The sequence below is a fragment of the Elaeis guineensis genome, chromosome 6 (genome assembly GCF_000442705.2).
Source record: "Elaeis guineensis isolate ETL-2024a chromosome 6, EG11, whole genome shotgun sequence".
NCBI lineage: Eukaryota > Viridiplantae > Streptophyta > Magnoliopsida > Arecales > Arecaceae > Elaeis > Elaeis guineensis.
Genome location: NC_025998.2, coordinates 1503663 through 1519568, shown reverse-complemented (window position 1 = coordinate 1519568; position 15906 = coordinate 1503663). Strand labels below are relative to the sequence as shown.

Sequence of the window (15906 nt, the reverse complement as noted above, 5' to 3'; positions counted from 1 at the left end):
CTGTCCCAGGCATGAGCTCCTGGCCGGCTGATCCACCTGTAAGCCAGTGGGGGCTATCCCAGGCATAAGCTCCTGACGGGCTGTCCCAGGCATAAACTCCTGACCGACTGTTCCATATGACAAGACTAGTCCATACCATATATCTCTTTCTTTTCATTTAATCATTATGTGTTGATTTCATCAAATCAATTCTGACTTGCATTATGATCAATTTAGATATGTCATATCCATATAATCATGCCATCAATCTCTAATATATATATATTGACATAACATACTCATGCTCAAAATCAAATAACAATATCTCAGATATAATAAATTCATTGATCTCAAATCCGACGATGCAAACCCATAATGCAAGACCAACAGTAAAATAGCATATATATAATGGTGATCATGTACAGGGATTCTTATCTTTATCGATGACTGATCCAAGCACAAAAATCAATGTTCTTCTTTGATTTATGAATTTCTTTAACAAAATATTCCACTCGATATCATATGCAGACAATCATCTCTTCATAACCCTAATCAAATATAAAAATCATATATGGAAAAATTATCCGATAATCAATCCTAATAACACAAATCTAGGACCTCTCTCAGGATTAATCAAAATAAGGATTTGTCTAAGTATCTGGATCCTCCACTGATCCATAAGACTTTTAGAGAGAGAAAATTCATGAAGAGAGAAAAAATTTTAGAGAGAGAAAGTGGAGAGAGAATCTTCGTATCCTTCAGATAAGATAATTATGATCGAGATCATCAGAGATCCTATCAAGGTGACTCAATATGAATCAAATATTATAAATTTCAAATAAGATCGAGCTGGGATCAGATCTACTGCACGAATTTCGGAGCAATCTCAAATCATCATATTTTTATTTCAAATTTATCTTAGGATCTGTGATGCAATCAGAGAGAGAGTAGAAAGACCTTAGAGAGATAAAATTCATAAAGAGAGAAAAAGATCTAGAGAGAGAAAATAGAGAGAGAATCTAGAGAGAGAAAATAAAAAGAGAAGGTAGAGAGAGGTGAGAGAAAAGAGAGAGAATGGAGGGAGAGGAGAGAGAAAAATTCTCTCTTTCTTTTTTTTATTTTTATTTTATTTTATTTTTTTTTTCTTTTTCTCTTTTTCCTTTTCTTTTTCTTCTTCTTTTTCTTTTTCTCTTTTTCTTTCTTCTTCTTTCTTTTTCCTTTTCTTCCCGCAGCCTCCCTTGGGCCAAAATAGGAGAAGACCGTGAGGTTCCCCCTCCAGTGACCCGGGCTCTGACGAGGTGGGTGGCTTCGTCGGAGGTCAGGCAACGATGGCCGACCATGCGAAGCCGGCCGGTGACGGAGTTCGGCCGGCAAGCTTTCCTTCTTTTTTTTTTTCGAAAAACAGGGGATCCGTCCCTTTTCTTTTTATTTTCTGATCATTGGCCAGTCACCGGTGGCCAAGACCTTCAGGGAAGAGGGATAGAGAGATGAGGGTCCGATCTCGGGGATGAGACGCCGCAACCGGCGGCGCCGGTGGCCGGAAAAGAGAGGAAAGGGTTCCGGTCGAACAGGAGTTTCCTGTTTCATGAAATTTTCGGCAATCCCGACGGCCGACGAGGAGTCTAAAACCATGGGAAGAAAGAGAAGAGGGAGAGGAAGAAAGATTGAACCCTCACCTGAACTCCGGTGGCCTCTTCGACCTTTAATTTCCGACGAACACAAGAAGAGGATGCCGTGGCTTCCAAGGGAAAAAGAGGAGGAATCAAGCTTGAAGATCGCCGGTGGAGGTTTGAGAGGGAGAGGGAAGGCTTATTTATAGAGGATCCTAGAGTTTTAAGAGTACTAGAACTCTTCTCCGATCGAGATTTATCGGAGAAGAAGACTCCCTTCAGGAGTCTTCTTCCGTTCCTTTTTTTTTTTTTTTTTTGAACTGTGGGCTGATTCTGGGCCCAATTGGATCGGGTGTTACAATTACAGATGACACAAAAGCAAGAACGACTATTGAGGACCTTCCTAAGAATGTCTAAGCGACCACGGGCACCATGATGCCCTTGTACTGGTACTTAGTATTTTTTAGACTTGTAGTAATGTAGAATTCTTTTTTGTAAACTTGACATTTTTATTCTATGTTATATTATTAATTGTTCTTTCTATCGAAGATTAGTTTAAATATTTTGCTTATTAATTTCAAGTGTTGGGATGTTATGAAATTTTTGGACATGGATACAGGACTTCAGGTATGTCTCGAAAAGTTGAGGGAGGAAATGCCATGCTAAAAGGGCCATATAAATCAAAATATAAATAATAATAATATGTCAAGTCATTCAATTACATTCTTTGAAATAGCAAGCAACAAGCTTATACAAGTTAGCTCCACTTCTCTAATGTATGAAAGAAACATATCACATTAAGGTGCTAGTTAAGGAGACATGCTCCAACAAAAAAAATATCTATCAAGTTTTTATGATTATTTTACTCTATATTAACCAAGCATCTTCAAATGTCTCTAAAATTTATCATATTTTCTCCACCTCTCATCGTCCTATCCTCAAAAATATTAGAGAAGACTTTGGATCATTTGAAAAAAAAATTAATTTTTTTAAAATAAAATTAATTAAAAATTTAGTTGGATAAAAAAATATGATACGCTGGGTTTTGGTCGGAATAAAGCACCGTTCAAAACAATACTTTCAATTTTTTTTTCTTAAAAAAATTCCACGAAAACTACAAAGAGATAAATTAATTGGACAAAAAATATTATTTAAAATAATATTTTTTTAAAAAAAAATCATTTCAAACGGATGTTTTCATATTTTGCACTAATTTGATAAACAAGCCTAAAGACGTATTGTTCCGATAAAAAAAAATTTATATTTGCATTAGATCGGTAAAATACTCCGTCAGCCCGGGTGACTGGCAGAGGCCACCAGCGTCATTATCCTTCACAAACGGAATGCCCTTGAACAGATCAATATTAACGCTTTTACCAGTACGCAATGCATTCAAGCCACGTGTGGGTGGATCCTTCTGGAATTCCTTCCCCTCCAACAACCGCTCTCTGGTCTCGACTCCAACTACGTTTCATCAAGCGCCGGCACCACGTCTGACACCCACACCAATTTCCCGAGGCAGATCCAAACGGTAAAGTTGTTATATTCTCTCACCCATCTCACCTCACATTACTAGGCCGTGGAAGACTTACATCAAGGCCGCCGATAGCACCACGGAATGATTCTTTCTACTAATCTGAAGGGATAGCTGAGAAGAATCTTCATGCAGCAGTCGTCAATTGCTATATCGGAATCAGGGTCTATTTCACTGATCTCCAGGGAAGGGCTGTTATGGATGCGGCCACCATTGCCGGGGTGCATCCTCTGCGTTTGTTCATGAGACCAGCGACAGTTCTGGCTTATGGTATCTACAAGACGGTCTTGCTGGAGAATGATCAGATGAATGTGGCATTTGTTGATGTGGGCCATGCAGCCATGCAGGTCTGCGTTGCCGGGTTCAAGAAGGCGTAGCTGAAGATTTTGGCTCATGCCTATGATCGGTCCCTTGGACGAAGACATTATCTTTTCTTTTAGTTTACAGTTGGCACTGCTACATTGCCGTTATACATGACATTTTTAAGCTCCGTTTAGCTTAATTGGATGTCCATATATCGTGAAAATGCAAATAAGTTATTTTATGATTGTCTTGAACTATTTTCTATGTCAATCCATGAGTCTGCCGGATCTATCATGACTTCTTCAGTTATGAATTTGGAAGGCTCACGAGAGTTTCCCCCTTCTGATTGCTTGCTTTGTCCTGGAAGGGCTCTGCTCCCGAGGGGCAGAATGGGGAAACAGAAAATCTGCAGAGTTCAATTGTATTTTCCCAAGGAAATGTGATTCCTAGTGTCAAAGCTTTGACATTCTACAGATCTAGTACATTTTCAGTTGATGTTCATTGTGCTGAAGTTGGTGACTTGCAAGTTCCAGCAAAGATAAACACATACACGTACGGTGTGTATGGTATTGCTAGTGCTATTATGGAAATCAGTTTTATCGCTCATTTAAAACATGAAATTCATGGTCTTCAATTTACCTCTGTTTTCTCTTCATGGCAATCATGGATACTGTTGGATAGATCAGTTCTTTCCAAACAACCACAGGTGAAAAGGCTAACTCCACAACTGAAAATGATGTAAACATGCAGGATGCTAAAAGCACAACAGATGGATCTGGTTCGGGGGTTGAAAATGGTAAGACAGAGTCTGAAGAAAGGCCTGTGCAGATGGAAACAGCTGCTAAGGTTTGCAACTAACCAACCATAGATAGTGATGCTTCTTCTATCTTGATATTCATCGTGCACCACAGAAATTCTTTGTTATGCTTCAGTCAATCGAAACATTGTTTTTATGCGGCTGCTTATTCTTTTGTTTCTGAAAGCTTCAAAGTACACTCTCATATTACAAGGATTACAAACATATCCTTGTCTCCATACTTTTTCTCTATCAATTCTGGAAGATGTATATATGATGCTGATATTTCAAATTTTGCACCCATGGCATCACATGGGTTCACTCACTTGAATGCAATGCAGGCTTTGCCTTCCCAGTTGAGTTTCTTGGGCTTGGTTTCTGCTTTTCTGCATGTCATATATCTAAATGCTAATTCTGAACATGTCTTGGCAATTTACCATCCTAGAAAAGTTTGTCTCCTTCATTTGGTAATGGTTATATGTCAACTCTAAGCATAATCTCCCATTTGGTTTATAACTTTATTTTATTTACTCTAGCTATTTCATGTCTTGGTCGTAGTTAGGACATCATTTGCGGTTACTCTGTGCATATTTAATTTATAAGAATATTATCTTATTGCATAATGTTATATAATGTTCCAACTATTTTATTGTATCCTACAAACAAACCTTGTTGATTTCTGAAGATTCTCATATATCTCTCTGTTCCCTTTCTCTTCTTTTCTTTTTGCGGAGAAAATGGTTTTTTAGGGTTTTATTTGATTATTTAATTATAGTGATAAAGGGAGATTCCAGTTTATTTCAGCCTACAAAGCTTGATTTGGATTGTTATATTTTCTTTGCATGATACATTATCTGTTATGCTAGCTTTAAGCTAGTTGCTGATACCAACAGTTCTCAACTCAATCTGAGCATTATTCATCTGAGACTTCCTGTTCTCTCCATCCTAACAGTTACATCAATTGGACTATCAATGGACCAATTCTTCAATAACATGTAGACATGTTCAGCCTTCTACATTAGTGGCTACAAAGCTAGGAATTGATTTATATAGAGGTTGTTCCAAGGAGGGACATTGATGGGTTGTCAGTATTGGGGATGTTGAAATGAAATGCTCTTGAAAGAAGAGACGTAAGAGAAGGAAAATTATATAAAAGGGGTCGAGATGGATGGGATGTGGTTAGGAGAACCATGTGCAAAGACACCGATTGTATACTTCAGTTTCCATACCTGTTTCTTTTCTATGGTTTTAGGGTTGGAGGGTTAAGTTTGAGAATTGAGAACTCTGAAAGTATTGTTATCCTGTGGAGTTAGGATTTTTGAATGTATGAAAGCTCCCTGTTATAATGGCTCCTTCAGAGCTCTCATTTAATGGATGAGAGTATTGTTATTTTTCAATGAAGATTTCTTTAGTAGAATCCTCATTTAACAATTTTTCAAAGTAGTATCTTCCTTTTTCAATTTTTTCATCTTTCACAAATATCCTATTATTCTCATTTTGAAGGCATCTAACTTGATCAATATCTGTAGATTTTTTTCTCTAGCTTTAACTATTTTTGTAAATTTTATTCTCATATTTTTTAAACCCATTCTAATATACACACACACACACACACACTACATATTTAGTCTTATTAGCATTTTTGTATTTTTAGTCTCATTATATTTTATAATATTCTCGCCATTATTTATTTTTCCATTATTTAAAGCTATTTTGTTTTGTTCTAGTTGCCTCTTGTACCTCATTATTCCATGATCAAATTTCTTTTTTGGTATATCTTTTCTCTGCTGACTCTCCTAGATTGATCATTTGGTCTCATACTCTATTTGGTTCAGTCATTAGGTTCCAATTTTCCTCCTTCAAGAATTTATCCCCAAACATATAACATTTTCTTCTTTTAAAATTTACCATCTTATCTTTGGATATTTATTATTTTTCTCTTTTTTTTTTACACATAATATATAAATCTAAGACTAGTAAACTATATCGCGTGGTTAAACTCTCTTGTTATCACCTTACAATGCTTAGATGTTGATCTTTTTCTTTTTTTTTTCGATGAAAAAAAGCAATCTATTTATGACAAATTTGATCTACTCTTAAAGGACACTGAAAACTCCTCTCTTCTTAAAATAAGTGTTTGCAATTGTTAGGTCATAAGGTACTACAGACTCGAGGATGGAATTTTCCATTAAATTTCTATCCTCAAAACTGAATATTCTATCTTCTTTCTCTTATCATGCATTACTTTTCCCTACATACCCCTTTAAGTCGCCATCTACAAGTATTATTTGTCCTTTGAAATACCTTGCATCAATCCATCCATTTTTTCCTAAATTGTTGCTTAATCCTATCCTCTAAGCCTACATCTTGTGCATAAGCACTAACTACATTATTAATCTCATTATCCAAACTAATTTAATAGCAATTAATTAATTAATTATCATTTTTACATCTATAATTTTATTATCCATTTTCTTATCCATTACTATTCCTAAATTATTTTTATATTATCCTTACATAAATATAATAGTTTGTAACCATCCCCTATATCCTTGGATTTTCCATCTTTTTTTTTAAGGAAGCAATATTGATTTTCCTATGTCTCCTTGTATTTACTAGTTCTTTACTCCTTTTTTTTGCCAAACATTCCAAGTAGCAAATTCTAATTCGCTTCTTTTGTATAATTATCTTCTTTGTATGATGAATTTTCTCTTGGCTCCTTATTACTCTGATTGACCATCATTGTACTAGATTATACTAGAAGACTCTTTATTCTAAGTAATCCTTGCTAACTGGTCGTTATGACTTGGTTACGTTATAGCAAGTCATTTATGAGCAACAATCTAACCAACCCTTGCTCAATTGTCACTCCAACTGGGTGACATTATAGTGGGTTGTTTATGGACAATGACATAAATAATCCTTGCTTATTTGTCATTACAACCAGGTTACATTGTAGCAGGTCACTTATGGATAACAATCTAAACCTTGCCCACTTCTCACCACCATTGGGTCAAGTGGTGGCACATCGCATAGAACAGGGGACAACCTAACATTCATGTGGATCAAATTGAGATCCATTTCATAGTTATTGACATATTTTTATGATCGGCTGTCAACTTGACATCAACCCTCCACCTTTCTCATGCAGGCTGAGGACTGGCCATAGAAGTGTTAGCTGATTATCACTGTTCTGATCTTTTTCGTCAAGTCTTCTTTTTGTGAGGTAATATAATGCTTCTGTTCGAATCTTTACATGATGAGCAAGAGAACTGGGGATATTAGAACAGTTTTTTCGTCATCTACTATCGTAAGTGTTGAAAATGGTGGCAATCTGGCTGTTATATGTTATCAAATAAAATGATAGCTTCCCAAATGGGTGAAAGAATTTTGAAATGCTTCATTGAATAATAGATGTTAATTAGTTGTTATTTGACTTGGCCTTATATTTGAAGACATGAAAACAAATTTTTAATTCAAATGTTAAGACAAAATGAGATTTGTCATGCCAAAACTTAAGGCTAATTGGTGTCAGGATTATATGTCCCGCATTAAGGTCAATGTCAGTATGGTATTTTCCAGCAGTTAAGGTTACGTTTTGTTTTTTTTAATCATTGTACACGTTGATCATGTCACTTAATATGTGTCGAGGAAGCAGGATAGGCAGGTCAATGTCTGTTGGAAATTAAAATGCACAGACATTTTGGTCCTTGGGGCACTCACTCATGTTGCCTCTTGCTAGGCATTTCCCATGTTAATTTTGACATGGTTTCATGGTTGCTTTCTGAAGTTGGTTTGGTTCTTTCATTTGTTTTACTCAGATGTAGAATGTTGCACTCATATGCTTTACCAATATTTTAATCTTGCAGGGTCTTTATAGCTACTACAATTTTTATGACAAGATATGCTGAACTTGAATGCAGGTTGGATGTCTTAACTTTTGATGTCACAGAGATAAAGATATAAATAATTGTAATTCATTTTTTCCCTCCACATGTACAGTACCATATAAAACCTGTTCACTTGGTTTTGAAAATTTGTCCATCTCACTTTGCAGGAAGAGCCTTCAAAGAAGAAGGATGTTCCAGTATCAGAAATGGTGTATGGAGGGTTAGCTGCTGCTGATTTACAGAAAGCAGTGGAAAAGGAGTTTGAGATGGCGCTACAAGACAGGGTAATGGAAGAGACCAAGGACAAGAAGAATGCTGTAGAGGCTTATGTTTATGACCTTAAAAATGAGAAACAAGGTTAGAATCATAATCCTTAAAATTTCACATCTTAAACCATAACATTTTAACAGAATCAATCTGATTCCTTACTCTGTTCTGCATTTAGCTTCACAATAAGTGTCAAGATTTTGTAAGTGAGTTGGAGAGAGAACAGTTCACTGCAAAGCTTCAGGACATTGAGGATTGGCTATATGAAGATGGTGAGGATGAAACAAAGGGTGTTTATGTTGCCAAGCTTGAGAAGATCAAAACGGTACATTCTTCACCTTAGGGTTTATACGCCATCTTTTATTTGAAATGCCAGACTTGTTGCTGATCCCCCTTACTGTAGCAAGGTGACCCTATTGAGGAGCATTACAAGGAGAGCATAGAGAGAGGCCTGCAATTGATCAACTTATTTATTGTATCAGTAGTTTTAGGGCGGTAGCTTTGTCCAGAGATCCTGAATTTGATCTGTAATAACCTAGAATTAAAAAAAAAAAAATAGAGGAGGAGGAAGACTCCTAACCGGAGTCTTCTTCCTCTTCGTTTACGACAAAATCGGACCGGTAGAGTCCGATCAGAGGTAGAAAATCTCCCCTATAAAATCCTCTTTCCCTCCCTTATGTCTCTACAATTGGTTTTGGAAAGATTTTTTTAGAAATTTGAAGGATTTTTCCATGAGGATCCGCGGGTTCTTAGATGGGAAAAAGGGGTTCGCCGGAGCTCTTCTCCCGTCGGTCAAGTCTTGCCGCCGGTGATTCCTTGCTCTCGGTTGTCGGCCGTCGTTGTCGGATCTCCGGCCAAGCCGCCGGAGCCCGAGCCACCGAGGGGGGGACCTCACGGTCTTCCCCTATTTCAGCCAAGGGAGGCCGTAGGAAGAAAGAAGGAAGAAGAAGAAGAAAAGAAAAGAAAAGAAAAAGGAAAAAGAAAAAGAAAAAGAAAAGGAAAAAGAAGGAAAAGAAAAAGAGAAGAAGAAAAAGAAAAAGAGAGAGAAAAATAAAAATAAAAAATAAAATAAAATAAAATAAAAAGAAGAAGAAGAGAGAAAATTTTTCTCTCTCTCCTCTCTCTACCTTCTCTCTACATTTTCTCTCTCTAGATTCTCTCTCTATTTTCTCTCTCTAGATCTTTCTCTCTTTTGTGGATTTTATCTCTCTAGAATCTTTCTACTCTCTCTCTGACTGCATCACGGATCCTAGGATAAATTTGAAATAAAAATATGATGATTTGAGATTGCTCCGAAATTCATTTTGTAGATCTGATCCCAGTCCGATCCTATTCGAAATTTGTAACACTTGATTCATATTGAATCACCCTGATAGGACCTCTGATGATCTCGACCATGATTATCTCATCGAAAGGATACGAATATTTCTCTCTCCACTTTCTCTCTCTACTTTCTCTCTCTAGAATTTTTTCTCTCTTCATGGATTTTCTCTCTTTAGAAGTCTTATGAATCAGTGGAGGATCCAGATACTTAGGTAAATCCTAATTTTGGTTAATCCTAAGAAAGATCCTTGATTTGTGTTATCAGGATCGATTATCGATAATTTCTCTATATGTAATTTTTATATTTGATCAGGGTTATGAAGAGATGATTGTCTGCATATGATATCGAGTGGAATATTTTGTTAAAGAAATTCATAAATCAAAGAAGAACATTGATTCTGTGCTTGGATCAGTCACCGGTAAAGGTAAGAATCCCTGTACATGATCACTATTATATATATGCTATTTTACTGTTGGTCTTGCATCGTTGGTTTTGCATCGTCGGATTTGAGATCGATGAATTTATTATACCTGAGATACTGTTATTTGATTTTGAGCATGAGTATGTTATGTCAATATATATGTATCAGAGATTGATGGCATGATTATATGGATATGACATATCTGAATTGATCATAATGCAAGTCGGAATTGATTTGATGAAATCAACACATAATGATTAAATAAAAAGAAAGAGATATATGGTATGGACTAGTCTTGTCATGTGGAACAGTCCGCCAGGAGCTTATGTCTGGGACAGCCCCCACTGGCTTACAGGTGGATCAGCCGGCCAGGAACTCATGCCTGGGACAGCCCGCCAGGAGCTTATGCCTGGGACAGCCTCTCACGGGCTTTGGTACGTGGGACAGCCGGTCAGGAACTCATCCTGGGACAGTCTTGAAAGACTTTTTAAGTGGATTCGATCCGGATGATGACTGAGGTATAGAATTGGATAGTCCAGAACCAGAAAGAAAAGGTTAAAAATCATGTGATTATGAAAGGGGAAATGAAAGATAAGACATGAAATAATTGTTGAATAAAAGGGGTTTCACCTGTTAACATATGATGATGCATCTATTTTAACAAGATAGAAAATTTATAAATGTTTGCATTATTCTGGATGTTGAACATGAGATTTTATATTTTATTGCTTATTCTTAATTTCAGATTATATTACTATGTCAGTGTGATATGGGAATTCTTACTGGGCTGTAAAGCTCACACCCCTTCATCTTTCTTTTTCTTCTCAGATTTACAAAATGAGCTCCTGGTCGGCTGTCCCACGTACCAAAGCCCGTGAGAGGCTGTCCCAGGCATAAGCTCCTGGCGGGCTGCCCCAGGCATGAGCTCCTGGCCGGCTGATCCACCTGTAAGCCAGTGGGGGCTGTCCCAGACATAAGCTCCTGGCGGGCTGTTCCACATGATAAGACTAGTCCATACCATATATCTCTTTCTTTTTATTTAATCATTATGTGTTGATTTCATCAAATCAATTCCGACTTGCATTATGATCAATTCAGATATGTCATATCCATATAATCATGCCATCAATCTCTGATACATATATATTGACATAACATACTCATGCTCAAAATCAAATAACAGTATCTCAGGTATAATAAATTCATCGATCTCAAATCCGACGATGCAAAACCAACGATGCAAGACCAACAGTAAAATAGCATATATATAATAGTGATCATGTACAGGGATTCTTACCTTTACCGGTGACTGATCCAAGCACAGAATCAATGTTCTTCTTTGATTTATGAATTTCTTTAACAAAATATTCCACTCGATATCATATGCAGACAATCATCTCTTCATAACCCTGATCAAATATAAAAATTACATATAGAGAAATTATCGATAATCGATCCTGATAACACAAATCAAGGATCTTTCTTAGGATTAACCAAAATTAGGATTTACCTAAGTATCTGGATCCTCCACTGATCCATAAGACTTCTAGAAAAAGAAAATCCATGAAGAGAGAGAAAATTATAGAGAGAGAAAGTAGAGAGAGAAAGTGGAGAGAAAAATCTTCGTATCCTTTCGATGAGGCAATCATGGTCGAGATCATCAGAGGTCCTATCAGGATGACTCAATATGAATCAAGTGTTACAAATTTCGAATAGGATCGAACAAGGATCAGATCTACCATACGAATTTCGGAGCAATCTCAAATCATCATATTTTTATTTCAAATTTATCCTAGGGTCCGTGATGCAGTCAGAGAGAGAGTAGAAAGATTCTAGAGAGATAAAATCCACAAAAGTGAGAAAGATCTAGAGAGAGAAAATAGAGAGAGAATCTAGAGAGAGAAAATGTAGAGAGAAGGTAGAGAGAAGAGAGAGAGAAAATTTTTTTCTCTTCTTCTTCTTTTTATTTTATTTTATTTTATTTTTTATTTTTATTTTTCTCTTTCTCTTTTTCTTTTTCTTCTTTTTCCTTTTTTTTTCTTTTTCCTTTTTCTTTTCTTTTCTTTTCTTCTTCTTCTTCTTCCTTCTTCTTTCTTCCCGCGGCCTCCCTTGGCTGAAACAGGGGAAGACCGTGAGGTCCCCCCATCGGTGGCTCGGGCTCCGGCGGCTTGGCCGGAGATCCGACGGCTTGGCCGACAACCGAGAGCAAGGAATCACCGGCGGCAAGACTTGACCGGCGGGAGAAGAGCTCCGGCGAACCCCTTTTTTCCATCTAAGAACCCGCGGATCCTCGTGGAAAAATCCCTCAAATTTCTAAAAAAATCTTTCCAAAACCAATTATAGAGACATAAGGGAGGGAAAGAAAATTTTATAGGGGAGATTTTCTACCTCTGATCGGACTCTACCGGTCCGATTTTGTCGTAAACGGAGAGGAAGAAGACTCCGGTTAGGAGTCTTCCTCCTCCTTTATTTTTTTTTTTTAATTCTGGGTTATTACATTCTCCCCTTCTTAAAATAATTTCATCCTCGAAATTAGATTATGTCGTTCGAGATACTTATTTCAAGGTATACATTCTTCGTGTCATTCTCAAGCTTACGATAATGTCGTATATATTATTTATTTCTCATGATCTTATTATAACAAAAATTATTTGAAATCTCAAACTCATCCCTTCTTATTGATTTCTCAACTTTTTGAAGAACTGTAACATTTTAGACTTGTATTAATATACCACCCTTATTTGTCTAATACATTCCACTCGAAATTCATAATTATCTCAGACTATCCTTGATAGGAAAATAAATAAAGGTCAAACATTGGGCACTCTTCACAATCATCGATTTTTTTCTTCTCTTAACCTTCCAACAAATTTTATATGTAGACTCTCATCTTAAGAAAAATCTCAATCTTCTATATCAGTTCGAGTAACAATATTAAATTTTAAAAAAAATATGAGATCTATATCAGGACATTCTAAGTTTGAACTGATAACAGAACTATCAAGCTGTTAATAAACTTGAGATATCTAGGATTTCTTGACATTATCTACAATGAAGCAACCTACTAACAAAAATTATCCGACTATGATCAGATTAAAAATTATTCTTTATTTACAACTAATGTATTCCATAATATCTTCAGAATCAAAGAATTAATATTTCTAATCAATTTAATCCACCATGCTTTTGCTGCACACTCTGATCTTAATTTATCAAATTATATAATTATATCAAAGATAAAAATATCCTTATATGTTAGATCGATCCAGGATAGATCCAACCTTCAAATTTTATATAAGACTTAGGACAAAATTTTAAGTTTTTTCATCTTTACTACCTTTGGGCATAGCATATAAAAATTAAATCTTGATCTACTTCCTATATTTGAAATCATTGTATAAGTTTCATCACTTTTCAAGAATCCAACATGTTTAGATTCATCTTTACTACCTTTGGGCATAGCATATAAAAATTAAATCTTGATCTACTTCCTATATATGAAATCATTGTATAAGTTTCATCTTGGGACAGTCTTGAAAGACTTTTTAAGTGGATTCGATCCGGATGATGACTGAGGTATAGAATTGGATAGTCCAGAACCAGAAAGAAAAGATTAAAAATCATGTGATTATGAAAGGAGAAATGAAAGATAAGACATGAAATAATTGTTGAATAAAAGGGGCTTCACCTGTTAACATATGATGATGCATCTATTTTAACAAGACAGAAAATTTATGAATGTTTGTATTATTCTGGACGTTGAACATGAGATTTTATATTTTATTGCTTATTCTTAATTTCAGATTATATTACTATGTCAGTGTGATATGGAAATTCTTACTGGGCTGTAAAGCTCACACCCCTTCATCTTTCTTTTTCTTCTCAGAGTTACAGGATGACTTAGATTGGCTATGGCTTGGATTTACGGGTGAGCAGAAGGATAAATAGAGTGTCATAGTATCTGATCAGAGAATTGAAGAAATTTAAATTGTAATTATGCAAGATTTTATGAATTATATTTGAAATTAATTGTTATGGATGTTAAGATTGTAATGATTTATTTTGGCCTTGCATATTCTTTAGGGCTTGCTCTAAGGAGTGTGCGGCCATCACGTATCCGACCCGGGTGTTGGGTTCGGGGCGTGACATGATCACATTGAAATTGCAGAGAAGCAGAAGGTATGGTGTCTCATATCTCAGCTGGGTTCCATAGCGTCAAATGAAGTTAGATATCTGACTTTGTAATTTAACCCCTTCGTGGAACTTCACATTCATCATGAATAATCTTGACAGTGGGTTGAAAGGAGCAAAATGGAGTTTGTGAGGTGCAAGATTTGTGTAGCAACTATGCTCTCTTGTGACTGAGCTTGTCCAATTTACAATGGAACAAGGAATAGTGCTTGTCAGGACCGGTTACTGATTAAGCAGTCATATAAATCTTGTCATGCGCGTTGGGTGTTTACATATATTTTGAAATGTTTAATGTAAACCGTGCTGTTGGAGATGACATTATTGTTTAGCTGTAATTTGCTTACAAGTGGCACTTGAAAGTAAGGACAGGCATGTATTATATTATAACATAAATAATATAGCAGATTTAGGCGGAGTCTTTCATTTTGTAGGTTATCAATGAGTGTGGTGAAGCAGAAGCATGGTTGATGGACAAAAAGCAGCTGCAGGATGCTTTGCCCAAGCACGCGGTCCGGTTCTCCTTGCAGCTGATGTGAAAAGGAAAGCCGAGGCACTTGACTAGTTTGAATTTAGTAAATGTTTAATGTGCATGCAAATGACTTAGAGGTATGATATTCTTCGTTTTTTTTGTTTTACTTGCATCTTTTATCAATGTACTTTCTGTAAACTCTACTTGGAGGTGAAATTTGGAAATCTTGGAGATGCCTTAATGATGGCTATGAAGTTGATATGCTGCAAAACATATAACCATGATTATGGAGAATGGTTGTATGCTTTATTCAAACCACGCTTTCCCATCCACTTAACTCTGTTTTTGATGACCTGCGACAATGCATTTTTCACCTCCTGAAAAATGAGATCACTGGACAACAATCAGAAGGTATATGCATTATCACATTAAGAAAAGAAAAAGGAAAAAAACAAACCAGACGTGTTATAGGATTATGCTATCGTAACCTTGCTGTGTATTGCTTGAAATCTGAAGCTAAGTAACTAACAGAAAATTTGGTTGCACAAGTTTTGCAGGTCAATCATGACAAAACCAAGGGCGGCCCCAGCTAGGCCACAGGCACCACCTCCAGCCAAGACAGCACCCCGACCGCAACCTACCGAGCAGCAGCCTCAGGGGCATGATGGAACTGGAGAGCACGTGGCAGATGGTGGCAGTCCCTCACCAGAGGCTGATCCAGAACCAATTGGAAACTGACAAGCCAGAGTGTTTCTGACATCCTGCGGGACAACAAGTTTAAGATAGCTGTCTTCAATTTTTTTGGGGCCATCATTGCTCAGCCTGTGTCTCCATTTTCATTTCAGCATTGCTCTGTCATAGGCTAAATGAGGTGTGAGGGATGCCCTGCGGGCGGTGCCTATTTTAAATATTCATCACTGCCAGGCAAGTGGCATCCCTTCGTCTCTTAAAATCCAGTTTTTGATATCGGGGTTGCGAGGAGGAGGAAATTTACACAGGTGGACTACTTTGACATTATTTTAAGATATTGGTCTAGATTTCAGCAATCTTTTGCACCATGCGTGGATGGGACTTGAGTCTTCTGAATCGAGATTTGCTTGTTTGTTCCACTGTAAACTTTGT

At 36.6% G+C, this 15906-nt stretch overlaps 2 pseudogenes; both read left to right on the top strand.

The window, feature by feature from the left end:
• Positions 1-8147, top strand: part of LOC140858639 (uncharacterized) — a 13022-nt pseudogene extending 4875 nt beyond the window's left edge.
• LOC140858638 (heat shock 70 kDa protein 15-like) lies at positions 7716-15196 on the top strand (annotated as a pseudogene).
• Positions 15197-15906: the final 710 nt, after the last annotated feature.